The sequence below is a fragment of the Porites lutea genome, chromosome 12 (genome assembly GCF_958299795.1).
Source record: "Porites lutea chromosome 12, jaPorLute2.1, whole genome shotgun sequence".
Taxonomy (NCBI): Eukaryota; Metazoa; Cnidaria; class Anthozoa; order Scleractinia; family Poritidae; genus Porites; species Porites lutea.
The window spans coordinates 6,945,739-6,964,795 of record NC_133212.1 but is presented as its reverse complement, the minus strand read 5'-3'; positions in this window follow the sequence as shown (position 1 = coordinate 6,964,795).

Here is a 19,057-nt window from a genome sequence, read left to right as displayed (position 1 = left end):
AGAGTCCAAGCAGGATATGTCACCAGAGACTGCAATAAATAATCATCAAAAGGAAAGCAGTTTGCCAATTATGGAACTGAACTCTGTCTTTGTAGTAAAAGAAAAGCACAAATATTGGTTTTAGTCCCAGATGCAAATGGGGGTCAGTGGAATTCCATTAACTGACTTTGTCATATTAACCAACAACACATTTCCAGTTTTGGTTCTCAAGGTCACATCATCGTCTAGGTGGGAGGATGAAATTAAGCCTAGTTTAATTGCTTTTCACAAGAACTATATCTCAAAATAAAAACAGTTGTGTTTTTAGAACGCAAAGCAACACTATTAGTTTCTTGGAAACTGATATAAGTTGACTCTAACAAAATGTCTGCATAAGAGCTTTAGTATGTTTTAAAGCACAAGGAATGGTATTCAAGTTATACTTTACAAGTGATGGGATGGTGGTGTAAGGGAAGGTGAAACTAGATATTTTTGTGTATTGTTTTTGAAAATTTTGACTGTAATTTTTTAGGATTTGTCTTACAGATAGACTTTTAGTTTTGAAAAAAAGACAAATTTTAGTTTTATTTTCTATATTATATCACCATCATCATTACTATGACAAATATATTTTCTTCAATCACAGTCAGTCTCCATCAGTTTTAAATCTGAGTACACAAACTACCCATGCGCATTTGACAGAATAATATTATTTTTGCATTCACTTTTTCACATATCAAGTCCTCCAATTATTGAAAAAACCCAAACCAGAGACTTATACAAAGTAACAAGACCTGAACAGCTTCAGAATCTTTAGTTTAACATTCAATTCCTCAAAAACACACTTGTTAGTTCCCTAATATAAGAACCCATCCCTTCCAAAAAACTGAAAGCTTTCTTTCTTTAAACTGAAATAATTGGATATTGGAAATTTACTAACAAAGCACATACTAGGAGCGGATCCAGGATTTTTTTTAGGAGGGGGTGCACTCGTCTCTTGCTCTACGTCAACACCAATAAACCACTTAGTTTTTTTTGCAGAATACCAGTTGTATTAGAAAACCGCAGGTCATCTCAGGGGGGGGGGGGTGCGCACCCCCTGCACCCTCCCCCTAGATCCGCCCCTGCATACAGTCCATATCTGATTTACGGACCCAAAGCTCGAAAGAGACAGAACTTGACTAAAAATATGCCAAGCGTTGTTTCACTTAATTGCTCTTTCAACATGAATACGCACATTTGCTATACTCATGGTCTCGAAACACTGGCTTTGTGTGAACTGGTCATTGGCAGAAAATCTCTTTGGAGGAATGTATAAACTTGCTCCTCAGTGGGCCATTAGGTCATGGATCTCAAAACCCTTGTCTGCAAGGTACTGGTCCCCCATTTCAATTAACTGACAGAAGTTACTCTTCTCCACAATTTCCTTATCACTTATTCTTCCTGGATACAACTGACTAACAAATGTTATCCATCCACTCTGTGAAATTAAGATGAGCCCTTTAAATGTGTCGTGAGATTTATAGTCTGAGTACATTTCTGAGTGCTTCTGAGAATCCTTGAGCAACTCACATTTCAGCTCTGTGCAATCAAGAATTCCACGTACGTTTCCATACCTTCCTTTAAAAGAATCTGGCAAGTGTTGTTTTATTTTGTCTCTTGAAGGCCATAAAGGCAAACATCCCAACATTATGTAAAGGTAATTTGCCCAAGTAATAAAAACATCAGACACGGTACTTACAGAAACACTAAATCTATGTGCCAAGTCACGCTCGAATAAGCCAAGACGCACCCTTGTTAGAAACAATCACAGCTGATCGATGGGCTCTATTTCTCTCTTTCTATTTCTTTGTTTCTCCTGTCCTTGCAAAAAAGGAAATAGATTAGCATTGTTTGCGGAGCTTTCTTTCACTTTTCGGCGTGCTGTGTTCCACGACATCAGAGACCCAGAGCAAGGTTTAATAAAGTTCCAAAATGCCATGAAAGCTCGGTAACTCTGAAATCCTGTGTAGAAAAATATGTCATCATCATTCGATCCAAACCTCTCCAAACCAAATTTTGAAAGAAGCAGCTTTTGTTTAAGATCATAATTCTTGGCAACCAAATCTCTCTCTTCTTCGAATGGTTTTTCACCTGAATCTTCGTCTTGAGTCCTTTGCATAGATGTCAGGTGCATCGTATGAGTGATGTTTATTTTCCATACTCTTGGATGGGATCGCAGAAAGTTTAATCCTTTAGCATTCCCGACTTTTGGCTCTTTCGGACCTATCAGAGGCTTTGTCATTGCCAACTGACCATGGGAAAATGGAAGGAACAGCATTCTTTACAAGATCACGTCTTTTGCCGGTAAGGCTTTTCCTGTAGTCCGTCTCACTAAAATGTTCAGAACAGCAGAAGAGTGAGCTGTTCGAGGCAAATTTTTTGTCGCCACGCTTCATTTTTTGATCCCTGATTTTCTTAAGATTTTCGGCTAGAGGGAAATTATGAAAAATTAAATCTGGTCGGTTATCTGAACGATTATTGCAAAGATCAGCCGCGCAACATTTGTAACTCGAACTCTTTTGTTTACTTGAAGACACCATGTTTTTGAGATTCGCGCGAACGATAGCCCTTAGGCCTCGCTTTCATGCAACTTCCGGTCTTAGGCTGAATCGGTGTATAAAAGTGGGTAGCATACCTATCGACTCTTTCATGCCACAAACAACGACTTGTTATCACAACTCCCTGACTCTGAAGCGAACCGTTGTACACCATGTACACGAAATTGTGTTTGTTCCAGCCCAGACCTTTGACGCATGCGTAGCTTTGCCACATAGCTCTTTGAATTTTTCCGCATCGTATTTCACGCCTTGGAAGTTATGATGCAAACTAACGTGTCTTAGGCGAGTCGTCAAGCATGTTCGTGTCAGACGAGTTTTTCAGGCGCGGAATTGCCGTGTTACTATATTACTCGTCCTCCGAAGGGGTTTAGGATAGAGACGAGACGAGAGCGTTCGGCGGGGCGGAAGGCTTTCCGTTTTTTTTTTTTCAGTAATTAACTCACGTTGAAAGCACTGTGGATTTTTCCTCCAAATACGTGCCAACAGAGGTGGCCCGATCAATAGAGCCTCAAAACTGTCAAAAGACAACATGCAAACATTAGTGATACGTTTGTTACAGGACCTATGTCCCCGATTTTGAAGATATAGAAAGTTAATGAAAGATCGATAAATATCCCATCAATAGGCTTTTAAGGTTATAGAATATTCTAAGTATTTACTTTGAAAAATAAAACATGATAAATAACCAATTTGATAATAAGGTTTTCATTTAGAAAGATACACAGAAACAGTGTACGTTTTAAGAGTGAGACATCTTGTCTCCAAACTTGATGTCCCTCGGAAAACATTTACATTTTTAGCAATAAAACTTAGATCAGCTTATAAGTCGACAAATGTTTACCTCTGTTGTTTTGCATTGCAAAGTTATCAAACCATATCACACCATGACTGCGCTGAAAAAAACTTGGAACACTTCCTGTCACGAATCCCAGGATATTTATTGCTGGCTTGAGAAATTTGAAAATCAGTTTAAGGGCTGCGATCGCAGACTAGATTCGGCATGTTTGGCCGTTAACTTGGCATATCATTTAATAGGACTTGCCGAGACTCTTTATTTCTCTCTTGAACCCGGAGACAAGACGTTCTAATTTCGACTTCTTAACTACGGCGCCTAAAGAACGATTTTTCTCCGATGATTTGAAATGGCGCCTAAGACAGTTGCTCATTTCGCGACAACAGGGTCTCCATGAATCTTTGGATTCTTATATCGAATTTGCCAATAGCACTTGTCGACGATTAGGTGAGTGTAAAGAAAACCAGTTTTACTATTTTGTTAACGGGTTGCGTGCCGAAATTAAACGTCAAGTTTTGATGCGTCAGCCGAAAGATTACCTCACACCAGTGAACTTGGCAAGCCGTCAACTGAATTAGTTGATCGCACTATTGCAAATAACCAAAGCAACTTAAACAATTGTAAAGAAATATTTACAAGATGGTTTTAACTTGACCATTGCGTCAGTATATAAAAGACGAAATAGAGTCTTAAAGGGAAGGTTTCTCCCCCAATTTCCAAATCGTGAAGGAAATTCTCAGACTGCAGCACTGCAGCGTTATCACCCTCGTTATACCGGGCATGGGTTCACATCTCAGGGCCATACCAGGCTACAAATGTGGCGTAGTCGGCCACAGAGCGTGTGTTTTGTCCAAATCAGTCGCATGATTACTACACTTACGAACCTCGACGACAAACGTCCGATCGAAACACATCCGTAAGAATTGTTGAAAATCATGTCTACCCACCATGTTCAACTGAATTTACCGTTTGTTTCTGAATCGATTCTTAATAAGGAGGTTCCTCGCAAATTGCAATCGTCAACACTTTTAATGAAGATATTGGTCCAAATTCGTCTTTTGAAACATTTTGAAGTGTTTACCCCCGAAATAACCTTAGTAGAAGAGAAAATATTACATGCACAAGAAGTGATATTTATTGAAATTTCCGTGGATCAACATAACGTTTTTGAGGTCGAAGAAAATGCGAATTGTACAGTCGATGATATTCATTATCTTTCTGCAGTACAAGTATTCGATCCCTTCACGAGCCATGTTGAACTAATTCAAGAGAGGATAAAGGGGACAGAGAAGGCATCCCACATACACACCCTATTCCATAGGTAATTCGTCTCATGTTATTTTTAAGACCACGGATCCCAAGGGGGATTAGACAACAGCCAATCACATAGCGCGAATGAGTTCGGCGTGGATGACCCACGCTCAGAGCCACGCGTCCTTCACGAATTGATGCAGAACAAAATGGCGGAAGACGCGGAGAGCGATATTGCTATTCGTTTTGTCGACGAAAACGACTACAGAGAGATTTCTGCTAAAGCTCTGTCAGCGAAACGGAAATTAAAAAAGAATCGTCCTTCCTCTCTTGTATAGAGCTGACAGTACAGCAGGGAAATCCTTAACACACTGAATATTCTCTCAGGATCATTTATAATTTACAGTTTGGAGAGAGCAATTTCTGTTTTAATATTTATTCTTTTATTAGGCTTTTATTATTCAACAAAAATAACACTTGGCGTCCTACTTGTTTTATTGTACAAACGACCGGTTTCAATAGACAAGGGAAATTTCTCATTTGATTAAAATGACAACTTCGATTTAAACTGATTTCCCGGGTTGTCAAAGAGTCTAACGATTCCCTTTTCCCAGGTGATCACCCGACTCATTTCGCGTCGATATTCAGGAATGCTCTCGATCTTTTTACGCTTTCATTGCCTTTCGCCCGACATGTTTTGCACGGCGTTTAGTCATGCGAAACCTCCACGAAACATCCACGCAGCGCGCGAGGTAACATTATCCCGATTCTAAAAATAACTCGAGACGAATCACCTATGGAATAGGGTGTGTATTGGGGATGCCTTCTCTGTCCCCTTTATCCTCTCTTGATTAATTAGGACATAGTTAATTGAGTGGAATGGTTATGAAACCCGTCAGACTCCTTTGTTATATGTTTTTCTGGACCCGAAAGTGCACAACGTTCAAAAGAATTCCTATCATTTTGATTGTATTGGCCAATAAAAACGTTGCATTAATTTATTCCGTAACAATTTGCCAACAGAAAACAAAGGATTGTGCACTTTCAGGGTGCTTCCAACATAAACTGCAGCGCTGTTGTTTTTGTCATTGATGCTTGTCGCTTTTCATAACCAGTCTCCTCTAATGACTATGATTAGAATTAAGAAGTATTGTGGGATGCCCAGGGCGGCATGAGCACCACCCGATATACTAGCTCAGTATTTATGCGCCCTTTTCGAGGCAATTTTTCTTAAAGTTTTCCCAGAATAAGATGGATTGCAATGGGAAAAAAAATCTTTGTACCGTGTTTGAATGTAATAACGATCGCCTTTTATCCGAGAAATAGTACAGTGAAATACCATAACAGTTTCTTCGGGGTGTCCACAATATTGCTTCTTTTTTCAGTATCTGGCTTCTCCTTTTTAGTCCTAATTGGTTGTATTGGAAGCCTGTCCATGGGAGCCTTTCTCTTACGCGTTACTCTTTCCCGATCATAGCCCGTCAGAAAGTGCTGGGATGAGGATAACTGCCAACTGATCTTCCAAACTTAAAATGATTTAAGGTGGCTCGATACATTTTTCCAAGACCAATACCTCCCAAGTTTGAGCATAAACGACGTCGCCATAAACAAAGTTGCCACCACAGTTGTATTAGATAAAGATGAAAACTTGTTATGATCAGGGTTACAATGACATCGGAGTTGTCATAGCAACGAAATGACGCTATTACCTATTTTACTTGCCGCAGTATTTCTCGGCACTGGGAACTGTTCTTCCAAAATCATTTTCGGGAGCTTTTTCCTCCAATAGCCGCCTCGATGTTCGTGAAGTTTAAGCGACATCTGTAAGAACGTTATCGAGATATTTTGGGATGGTATTGGCCCTGAAAAACTGTATCGAGCCACCTTAAGCAAACTTTAGCATTTTTGTTCACCTTAAATCCCTACCGGCTCAGCAGTCTCGTTCAAGTAGCCAAGTGCCTTGGGTCCTTGCAAAAGCAGAAACCAACCTCCGATCGCGAAGAAACTGGTTACAATCTTATTGTAGGAAAACGTTCAGAAAAATTGCCTGAAAAGCGCGCGTAAATACCAAGCGAGTACATTGGATCGTGCTCATGCCTCTTGGTCATCCCATAATGTTCCTAAATCTAATTAATTCAATATGGCCGTCGTATCGGTAAAAAGGTCTATTGTTTCGTAAGAAACAAGCATTGATTTAGTAAAAAAAATTGTTTCTTTCTTTTTTGTATTTGTTTACAAAGCTGGTTAGTTTGTTTGCTTGTTTGCTGGTATTGAGTACACAAGTTTCCAGATTTATTAGGTAATAAACAGAAGTCTTCAACCTTTAAGAAATATGAAATATATAAAGCTCAGACTTGTCAGTGTTCCTTCAGCTCGTAGGCACATCCATCACAAGAATAGTTCTTCACCTTTAATTCCAGCCTTCAAATGCTCAAGTTTTGTAAAATTCATTATTATGACACACACAGTAACTATCTTGAAACTCAAATGACCTCCCCAATAAGGAAGCACCTCAAACTTTTCTGCCCCACACCCCCCGCCTGATATCGCCAATCCTCGCTTGCTCCCCAAAGGATAAATAATTAACACTCCCTAAATCAAGAAAGAACTGAGACGTGACACAATATTTTGTGCAGCAAATAAGTCACTGAAACGATACATATCAACCTTTCATAAAACAAAAAGGAATAAGAAATTATTAAATCATGTTACCCTACGATAAGAGCGTCATCATGTTGTTCTAGTTGACAAAATGTTTTGCGCCCCCTTCATGGACTCTTCATATTAACAACCAAATACCCTGCGAGCAGAAGTTTCTCTCTTGCATGCCACCGTTTTAGCGTTTGCGAAATCGTTCGCTTTGCTTGGTATTCTGGTATGAAACAAACCAATTACGCGACTGACAAGCGATCGACGCGTACAACTTTGTAAACGTTAAAAGTCACGCAAGCGAGAAACCTCTACTCGCAGGGTAACAGCCAAAGAAACAGACACGCGTTTTAAGAAAACCCAAGAAAGTATACTTTATTAGTGAGAAATAAATTAAGATTACATGTATCATCATCACAAAAAAAAAAGAGTTCACCAAAGCCGGACAAGTAAACCCGGAAAACTAATTTTCGAAAAAATGGGGACCGTGTACTCCCAGGGCCAGTACTATGGTGCTGCCTTATTGGGGTCTTAAGGCCTGATAGCGTATAGAAATACGAGAAAAAAAATTCAAGTCAAGGTAATAGAAGTACATCTCTCGTGTAGGCTTGCTTACTAGCCTGCGAAAACATACGTTTCTCCTCGCTTCTCTCCGCTTTGGAGGTTTTGCCAAGAGAGAAGTCTGCGCCTCAGCAACAGAAATGCCATACTGATGACGTATCTGAAATCTGGTCAGGAGCTCTGATTGGTCGACATAGTAGTTATATTGTTTCAGCTATTGTTTACGAATGACATACAAAAGATAGAAGGCCACAAAAGTCAAAGGTAAGCGCAATGCATCTATAACAAAACTGTTAGCATTCGTGGAATATAGTCTTAAGAACGAGAAGAAACGGCCGTTTTCGCAGGCTATTCGCTGACTGAAGTTGAATAGCGACCCTAGAATAGCTAACCCTAGCCCTAGCCCTAACCCTAGTTGACCCTAGAATAGCGCGACTTGAACATCTCACGACTGTCTCCGTTTCAAAGTGCTCAAGCAAAGATATCAAAGCACTTTAAGCGCGTAATAATTTAAAGCCTGCAAAATATTAAATTGTGTTTACTAAACCAATGTAAAGGTTTGAAAGCTATAATTCCGTACCTTCACTTGCGAGATAGCCGCTATAATTTTTCCTTCAGACAAATTCGTAGCAGACAAAACATTTCCTTGGAACCTTTCAAAATCTTCATGCATTAGAAGGTTATCGCTGGTTATGTTACTTGCTTAAGCTATGAAATCAGCGCCGTCAGTTGCATTAATTAAGAAGAATTGAGAAGTTCCAAGTTACGCTCTTACGTACAGTGAAGCTGTGATAATTCTACATCTCACTAGATCTTGCTATTTGTAAAACAGCTTTCTCACTTTACATCATGGGTCTCACATTTTTTGAATAATGACTTTATTCCATGCTCATCTAGCACGAAACTAGTACTGATTATAACAAGTAAACTACGGATTCTTATCAACCCTTTTGCTTTAATTGCCTCTTAAGAATACCAGTCCTTATTCATAAATGTTTATTTCCGATCTTGCTTTCTATTTCTTAAAGTTCTAAACATCGATTATTGCTGAAAGAGTTTTATTTCCATGCTGACATCATAGGGTTTGCTAAAAAAACTGTGAGGTAACAGCTACAATTACTTATTTTCATAAATGCTTCATCATCATCATCATCATCGTTAGTGTCATCGTCATCGTTAGCGTCATCAACATAAACGTCAGCTTCCGTATTTGTCAGCACCATCATCATCTTCTTCATCGTCATTATCATGATTACCATCGTTATCATCATTGTCAGCGTCATTGTCACTGTAGCGTCATCAACATAATCGTCAGCATTTTCAGCACCAGTCTTTGTCATCATCATCATCATCATCGTGTGCATCAGTCTTTGTCAGCTCATCAGCATCATCATCACAATTTTCGTCATTGTCAGCGTCAGTCAGCATCGTCATCAGCATCATCATTATTATCATCATCATCGCCATGGTCGTCATCGTCAACAATGTAACAGGCATCAGTCATCTTGCTCTTTCCACATCGCAATACCTCAACAGGCTGCCTTGCTTGCCAACGTTCACTTCTCCTAAATCTCTCAAGGAAGTCAAGACCACACAGTTAACTGAACTTATTATCAAACCTTAGTAGTCTACCCCCGCCCCCCCCCCCCCCCCCCGCCCCCGTTTCATTAACTATAATGACAAAACAGCAAAGACCAAAGCTACATTGCGTTTCCGCGTATTTCCGATAGTCAGGTCGTGCTTATTTAGTATGAAAGCAGCAAAGTTGGAAATTTGATACGATTGCTTAAAACCTAAAAATAATACTGGCCAATAGAGACTTATTTTAAAAATGATGACTTACGCGCAAAATAACGAAGAGAAAATGTCAAAAAAGTAAATAAATTTGAAGAATGTAACAAATATTACCTTACTTTAAACTAATAGTCAACAGATAGAAATAATAAAATAAATAATGATGATTATATATAATGATTTTAATAGAAAAGGAAAAGCGTTCATACTTCTAGCTGGATTTTTGAAACGTGACTGATTTAAAGTGCTAACAGTTACTTTTTCAAAAATCAGTCGAGTATTTTTTTATTATTTTTTTTTTTTTTTTGCAGCTGCTTGTTAATTCCTTTTCTATTATTTATATCATTATCTTGATCATTATTATCCTTATTATTATTCATTTAAATTCATATTTAGTTTCATTATTATAGGATACTTTATTATTTATTATTTTATTATTATTTATCTATATATTTTTCTTTTCATTTCTCTCATTTTATGTTCATTTTTGCTCCATTTTTCTACATTTATTTTCTTTTTTGACCTTTTTCTTTGCCTTAATTTTGTGCTTCCAATTAGTCCAACAGCATTGTATTATTTGAAGTGTTATCCCTACTGGCCTCAAAATCCTCCGAGAAGAGCGCCAACGCCGTCCGAAGAAAAAAAAGTTCAAGTCACTTTATTTTGTCTTTGCTGTTGTGTCGTTAAAGTTCTATGGATTTAGTTAAAATAGCTGGATTTGGATGTTGCCTAAATTACTAAAGTTTCAAGGTACGTTTTCACCTGTTGAAGAATGACATGGCCACATCACCATAATCGTCATTGTTTGACATCATCATTATCATTTTCTTGGTCGTCATCATCACTGTCATTGCCATCAGCAAAATAATCATCATCATCAATACAATAGGTGTCTGTCATTTATCTAGCCCTCTACTAGCTTCTGCCCATGACAGTGCCTTGTCAGCCTTCCCCTAAATCACGCTAAAGCAAAAATTTAAGACTGCAAGAAAATTTAGTAAAAGTTCGGAAGGAATAAAGAATTAGCTACGCCCTTTTACTCCAATATTTTTGCAGTTTTGGTACATGTTTAGTCGATTCAATTCTTTACAAAATTGTCAGAATTTCCGCACGGTTTGGATCCGAGACTAATTTCTTGTCAGTCTAGTCTTTGCAAATTAGATGGAGAAATATTGCTCTTTTACTTACCTCTGTTGAGTTAAGCAGGCTCCTCCACATAATTTTTAAGTCACTGACTGCGACCAGCTGACGAGGCGCGACATCTGAAATCTTCTGGATCTAAATAACATACATCTCAAGAACAAAATATTTAGCTTATCGAAGGGAAGTTTGTCCTTCGGCAACTGAGAGCCTATTGCATATTTCGCTCCTTTTAGAAGGCCTAGGTTCATGAATGAAAGCAACGTTCACCAGTTAAAAGTCCATTGAGGAGAGGAGGTGTTTTAATGTGCAGTATAGGGACCTTCAACTGAAATTATGATTTGCCCCTGGGTGATTCAATCAACATCAACAGGTATCCAGCATAACTTCCTAGTTGCTTGTTTTGCAATATGCAGTTTTATAAGTGTATGCCCTGCTAGTTCACAACTTGAGCAAATGCCACATGGTGAGCTGCCTTTGTTATCCGTTTTTTTTCCTGGTACTTTTATGATAAGGTTGATTTAAACGTGTTCGTATTTTTCTTCTGTACTTACCATCACTTTCTATGTAACAGTTGAAGAGAGACTTCCTGGTTGCTTTTCTCCACTGATTTTATCAGGAATTTTTAGACCTAAATGCAAGGTTTCTCAAGAACATGGATTAAGTTTTCCCATGGTTTTTACAAACTAAATAATTGCTCTTATTAATTCCCGGTATTTTCCCTGTAGCCAAACCGCTGTTTCGGATATGACCTCAGTCTTGGATTTGTATTCCATTTAAACGTGATATTCATCTTTGTAGAGCTCCGAGTACTATGATTATTGGCGTGAGAGTCACGGCTTGAAATGACAATCAAAGGGTTTATTTCAATTCCTTTCAGAATATTTGGGTGAGTATGTTTTACCTTTCCGGTACTTACCTCGGATCTGGTAGCTAGGGTCACTTGTTCAAATCCCAATGTCAATGGGCCGGCTATAGGACAGTGGGTTGGAAACAACTTCTGGCATTGCACAGACCTGAATAAAAAGCTTCTTAAAACAAATAACCAAAGCATAGGTTTACCATGACAGTTGAAAATTAACTTCAAAGTGTACAGCGAGTTCTTTAAGACGCCCTTACAGTTGAATCTCAGTAATAATTTCATATCGATTTGCTCACTGATGAAGCAAAGTTCACAGGTTGGAATCCCACTTGTAATTTAAAAAAAGTTACTAGTTGGTGCAGTAGGAGCACAATTGACTTTAAACTTTTTCTGTGAATGACACTGTTCAGGTTAGCATGAACAGAGGATTCACTTATAAAGTTACGACTTGGTGCAGTAGGAGCACAATTGACTTTAAACTCTTTCTGTAAATGACTCTGTTCGGGTTAGCATGTTTATGCTCTTGAAGACCAAGACTTTGTTATATTCGGTACTTACGTACAAGTTACACATCGCTGCTGAAAAGACTTTTGAACTGCCATATCACGGCTGGACTTCTCTGACCTAAAAGAAATACTTCTTAAGAACAGAGTAAGTATATAGTATCAAAACACTGATTTTTTGAGCAGTCGGAAAACTGATTGGAGACTCCGTCTACTTTAAAAAGGGCCTTGGAATTGACTACTAGACTACTGCTGACAGGCAATCAATCTCTGTCAGCTAGCATCAAATAGATTCAGTCGATCGTTTGGAATCCTACGTCTTAAAATTTTAATTCTTTGATCGACTAGGAGGACCAGTGAATACACAGGTCGAGGGTTTGAATTCCACTTACGCCTTAACGAATACGTTTTACTATCATCTCGGGATAAGTGCGTGTATCATCACAATCACAGATTAATGTACTCGCGGTCTCTGTCATTCTTCCTTACCTTTTATGCGCTGGCAAACGCTAACTTCCCGCTCTAAAACTGAAACCCAAAAAGATAATCTAACAGTTAGAACATCAAAAATAAACAAACATATGCCTTACCTTTAGAACTTTGAGTTGTTTTTCAGTTGAAGTTACTATCATCATGCGTTTCTTCGGGAACGCAGCAAGAAATACTTCCGAAACGTCGCTTCTTGAGAGCATACGTCAAACAATCAGTTTAGCGCGCTTGGTCTTGACAGGGCGCGCCCAAAAAGACGTCTTGCATGGAGAAGATGATGTTAGTACGAAAAAAGTGTTTAAAAAGACCACGTACGAAGTTCCTGAAATAAAACTTTTTAAATCACTTAATGTCGGTTTATTAGAAAAAAATACACTGGTGAAGCGACAACGTGTTGGTCAATCTTTATTGTAGTTTCCTTAAGGTGACTCGACCCAGTTTTTTTGGGGGGGTACCACCCTACTTTGAAGCTCTCTGGTATCCCCACCTTTACTTTTATCGTAAGTCTAACACTTAGAATGGATAACATATAGATCAATCTACAATATAACATAAAATTTTTGGCGATCGGAGTAAATGTCACGTGGTTATAATGCCACGCCCCTTTGAGGTCTGAGTCGAAAATCTGCTGTTGCCGGCATTTTTTCGTGAAAATCTCTCGGCTACACATAGTGCGCATTAGTGCCTTGCGCCGAAAAGAGTTTCACCAAAATCGCAAAGACCCAATTCGAGAAATTCAGCGGTTTCCAAATTTAGGTCATAATTTATGCGAAAATGATAAGCAAACTTTACACGGATTATATCTAATAAACTATGAGATTCATCTCTTTATTTTGGGCATCGTTATAACAGATGGGTCCTTGCAAGTCAGCAAAACGCTTTAGGGCCTTGTAAATGCGCGCGATTTCGAGCAAAGCAAACATATAGAAATTATAGTTTTCGCTATTTGTTGACGTTTGTCAGCGTTTAAGAGTCCTTCTCACGAAAAAAGCATTTTCTTAAAAATTCGTAGTTTTTTTTCCTTCAAATTTTTTCAGGGCCACAATTGATTAACTAACTACCCGGACTCTGAATTTCATGGTCATTGAAAAACTGTGACATTATCTTCTATAAGCCCAAACTTGAGTAAACATTGAAGATTTTTAGCGTTTTGGCTGAGTTTGTGCTTTGAGAGTTGTCTATTGTTTCTAGTCTGTCATTATACAGCATTCTTGTTCAGCACGCGTGCAAAGACCGCGCTTGGCTGACTTCCGAATGCTCACCGAGGTATAATAATTTTGGTACAGTGAGACAGGCCATCGCGTGATACATAGAGGTTTAAGTCACAATTTTTAATCAATATTCTCGTGCTTCTTGTGCCTTTGCAAAAAAATCAAGAAGTGCTACACACTAAATCAACTTACTGTTAAAAAAAATATCATTTTTCCATAGGTTTAATGCAAGCCAATAATTAAACCAAGTCGTGACGGGAATATCTCGGTGAGCATTCGGAAGTCAGCCAAGCGTGGTCATTGCACGCGTGCTGAACAAGAATGCTGTATAATGACAGACTAGAAACAATAGACAACTCTCAAAGCACAAACTCAGCCAAAACGCTAAAAATCTTCAATGTTTACTCAAGTTTGGGCTTATAGAAGCTAATGTCACAGTTTTTCAATGACCATGAAATTCAGAGTCCGGGTAGTTAGTTAATCAATTGTGGCCCTGAAAAAATTTGAAGGAAAAAAAACTACGAATTTTTAAGAAAATGCTTTTTTCGTGAGAAGGACTCTTAAACGCTGACAAACGTCAACAAATAGCGAAAACTATAATTTCTATATGTTTGCTTTGCTCGAAATCGCGCGCATTTACAAGGCCCTAAAGCGTTTTGCTCACTTGCAAGGACCCATCTGTTATAACGATGCCCAAAATAAAGAGATGAATCTCATAGTTTATTAGATATAATCCGTGTAAAGTTTGCTTATCATTTTTGCATAAATTATGACCTAAATTTGGAAACCGCTGAATTTCTCGAATTGGGTCTTTGCCATTTTGGTGAAACTCTGTTCAGCGCAAGGCACTAATGCGCACTATGTGTAGCCGAGAGATTTTCACGAAAAAATGCCGGCAACAGCAGATTTTCGACTCAGACCTCAAAGGGGCGTGGCATTATAACCACGTGACATTTACTCCGATCGCCAAAAATTTTATGTTGTATTGTAGATTGATCTATATGTTATCCATTCTAAGTGTTAGACTTACGATAAAAGTAAAGGTGGGGATACCAGAGAGCTTCAAAGTAGGATGGTACCCCCCCCAAAAAACTGGGTCGAGTCACCTTAAAAGCAACTCCTTTACAACAAAAACTAACTTATTTAGACTATTTAGCGCAGGTTTAATTGAAAAAAATAATAAAAGAATAAAACAAAAGAAGCTGATGATATACCTTTTGTTTGTTAAACTTTATTTTTCAACAAATTTTAATTAGACAGGTACAATGTAATTACAAGAGCATTGGTATAAGAATATCGTCCTGCATTCAGAACTTCACTTCCGACTTCCAAGTACGGTAGTGCCACGCGTTTCTTCAAGAACGCATCCAAAACGCAGTAGAAGGAAGACAAAAACAGGGTCATCTTGAGGGAGCGTGCCCAAAAAAAATGTGTCCATTCAAACTAGAAAAAAAAGTGACGACTGAGTCCAAAAAAGATGAAATTAATGATATCTGACGTAGCTGAAATGAAATGAGTTAGTTATTTGTGTTTTTCTTGCAAACACACTGATACGACACTAAAAAAATGTCACTCAATGTTGCTTAATTAAAAGACATCACACTCACAACTCAGTGTTTTTGGGTTTTTTTTATTTTTTATTGCCATTATTACATCAAGTATTTTGTAATCCCTGCAACTCAAATCGTCATTAGTACCTATAATTAATTAAATGAAGTGAGTTAGACTTTGTGTTTTCATAGAGCAAACACACTAATGCGACACTCAAAAAATGTCACTCAATGACTCAATGTGCATACTAAAAAGACATCGCACTCACAACTAAGTTTTTTTTTTTTTTTGGCTTTTTTATTTTTCATTGCAAATATTACATCAAGTATTTTGTAATCCCTGCAAATCAAATCGTCATTAGTACCTACAATTAATCAAATGAAGTTAGTTAGATTTTGTGTTTGCGCGTAATTAAAAGACATCACACTCACAACTCAGTGTTTTTTTTGGCTTTTTTATTTTTTATTGCCATTATTACATCAAGTATTTTGTAATCCCTGCAACTCAAATCGTCATAAGTACCTATAATTAATTAAATGAAGTGAGTTAGATTCTTTCTTTGTGCGTAATTAAAAGACATCACACTGACAATTCAGTGTTTTTCTTTTGGCCTTTTTATTTTTTCATTGCTAATATTACATCAAGTATTTTGTAATTCCTGCAAATCAAATCGTCATTAGTACCTATAATTAATTAAACAAAGTGAGTTAGATTTTGTGTTTGTGCGTAATGAAAAGACATCACACTCACAACTCAGTGTTTTTTGGCTGTTTTATTTTTTATTGCCATTATTACATCAAGTATTTTGTAATCCCTGCAACTCAAATCGTCATTATTACCTATAATTAATTAAATGAAGTGAGTTAGATTCTTTGTGTTTGTGCGTAATTAAAAGACATCACATCCACAACTCAGTGTTTTTCTTTTGGCTTTTTTATTTTTCATTGCTAATATTACATCAAGTATTTTGTAATTCCTGTAACTCAAATCGTCATTAGTACCTATAATTAATAAATCAAACAAAGTGAGTTAGATTTTGTTTTTGTGCGTAATTAAAAGACATCACACTCACAGTCAGTGTTTTTTGGCTGTTTTATTTTTTATTGCCATTATTACATCAAGTATTTTGTAATCTCTGCAAATCAAATCGTCATTAGTACCTATAATTAACTACTTTATTACAGATTTAACTTTTTTATACTAAAAGAAAAAATCCCACAGACGACACATTAGTTCAAGTGTTTTTATTATATTGAGTTCGTAATTTACAGAAATTAAGTACTCTACACAGATGGGGTGCGCTCCTAAGAATTTGACGTCCAAGCAAGACCGAGGAGTGTGACATGTGTCCATTAAACCTTTGACACCTCGAATGAAACACACCAGGGTCCCCCAGACGGCTCGCAGGGATATTTGGCGGCTCGCTATCGAAACATTGTCCATATTAAGCCTTCATATTTTTTAAACCGAATCCGGAGCCAGATCGAAAGTCGAATCGAAAACCGAAAAAAGCCGAGTGGACCGAACCGAAAATTAAATTGCTTAAAGAAGAAAAAAATTCCACATACCTCGTGCCACTTTGGATTATTACTTGGGCTGATTGATGCGGTGCAATGTTTGCATTAGCTACGAACTTTGGCTTTAATATAAACACAACGTCGCCGAGGAAATTGAATGTGCTAATTACGCTATTCCAGACCAAGTGAGTCAGCTTTGTGCAAACTTTGTACCAGCATAAATCAGCCCTACCTTATATGGGCTGCTGTACACTGTCATGTTCCTCAACCAAAGGACCAAAGAGACGGGTACTCACAATCCAATACACCAAGGCGTAGATATTGGAAAGAAAAAGAAGTCTTAGAAGTCCATGATGGCGGAGTTGTCCAAAGGTGAAGTCCGGCCGGCCAATTAATTTTTCAATTAATTGAAAAATTAATTGAAGAAACTGTCTCAACTAAAATTGAACTACGAGACATCAAAAACTGCGGGACAGGGGATCTGAGATAACAAAATTCAGCTAATTTCAGAATTAACGTGAGTAATTTTTTTTAAAGAAAAAGTGAAAGAGATGGACAGATATAGGCCCTCACAGAAATCAACGTTAGTTAAGACAGCTCGCTTTAAAGTTATTGCTATATGCTGTCTCCTCTGCCTTTACCTTGCCTTCCTAATGATGAAGTAGTTTTCACTACGATGTCATCGGCTTCTGTTTGCAAAATTGCCAATCTACATTCAGCGTAATTTTCTTTCAATCAATTTTGACCCTAATCCGACGGCAACGAAACTAACTTTAGTAGAAGCAGAAATAAGTCATAGTGTAAGCGATTAACGCCATCATCATCATCATCATGGTCGTCATCATCGTGGTCATCATCATCATCATCATTGTCTGGCTTGGTCCTGCAAAGGCAGCTACTTCGCGTACTTAATTAACTGAACTATCTTTCTATACATCTGAGAAATCTTTGTTCTTCTTTCTTCGGCCGGCCTCTTCCCTTGATGTAGCCAAGGACGCAAAATACAATACATTACAATAAAATACCATAAAGTACGATAAGATATATTTTATTCACATTTCCAAAAGCAAATGTTTCTCGTTACAAGATTCAGAAATAAGTTAAACAAATAGTGTGCTGCTTTAGGATTCAGTCCCAACCATGACGTCCTTCAACTGCAAGAGCCTTGGGAGTAGAACACTGCAGGCCACTCTCAGATCAGGAGAAACAGAAAGCCACGAACGGTTGACGTGAAGACTACGTACGCCTACCATTTGTAGACGGTCTGTGCCTGCGTAGTGCAATGCAGGGCTTCCTAAGAAGAAAATCCTCCAGCAAGGCAAAATTAACAAGAAGACAAACTATCGTCTTAGTGTCAACGATGCCAAGCCAGGGTATCCTCTCCTATTTTCCTGTTTCCTCCGGAAAAACTATCTATAACCTGCGAGGTTTTCACCTGAATGCCATTCAGGGGCACGCATATGGAGGTATGGTGGGCCTCCACATGTGTGTCCCGGAAATATTCGGTCAAGTAGCATTCTCGTAATTACTTCGCAGCCTACTAACGTTACTAAAAGCCTATCGGCTTGTGCGGGCTCCTCCAACGATGAAACTGCGTCGTAGATTGGTCTCGAAGACTTCCTACGCTTACGATTTGTAAACGATCTAGCCTATAGTGTGTGGATTGTCCCATGTTACCATGGTAACCTGCAACAAAGCGATGACTCTTCGCGGGAAGAAACGCCTGGTCGCAAATTACCTTCTTTGTAAGACTAAACCTGTCAACTGATCTACCCTCACAAGTTCGAAGTCTGAAAATCAAAGCACATTAAACATTTTCGATTCACATTCGTACTGTTTAACGTGAAAAGTCAAATTGGCCAGGGTAGGAGCAGACTTCGAATATGCGAGACTAAACTAACTATCTACCTGTAACCAGAGAGACCTGTACCGCCACCGAAATGATCCCCACCATCGAAATGATCTCCGCCACCGAAATGATCCCACCACCGAAATGATACCTATTCGCAATCGAAATGATCCCGTCTTAAATTTTCGGAACCTTGGCTTAAATGGACTTGGGACTTTGCTACCTATTCTAAATTTTTCGTTTATTCATGCAAACACGATTCTAAACAGAGGAAAATAGAGAAAGCAAATAGACTGGTAACAGTTCTA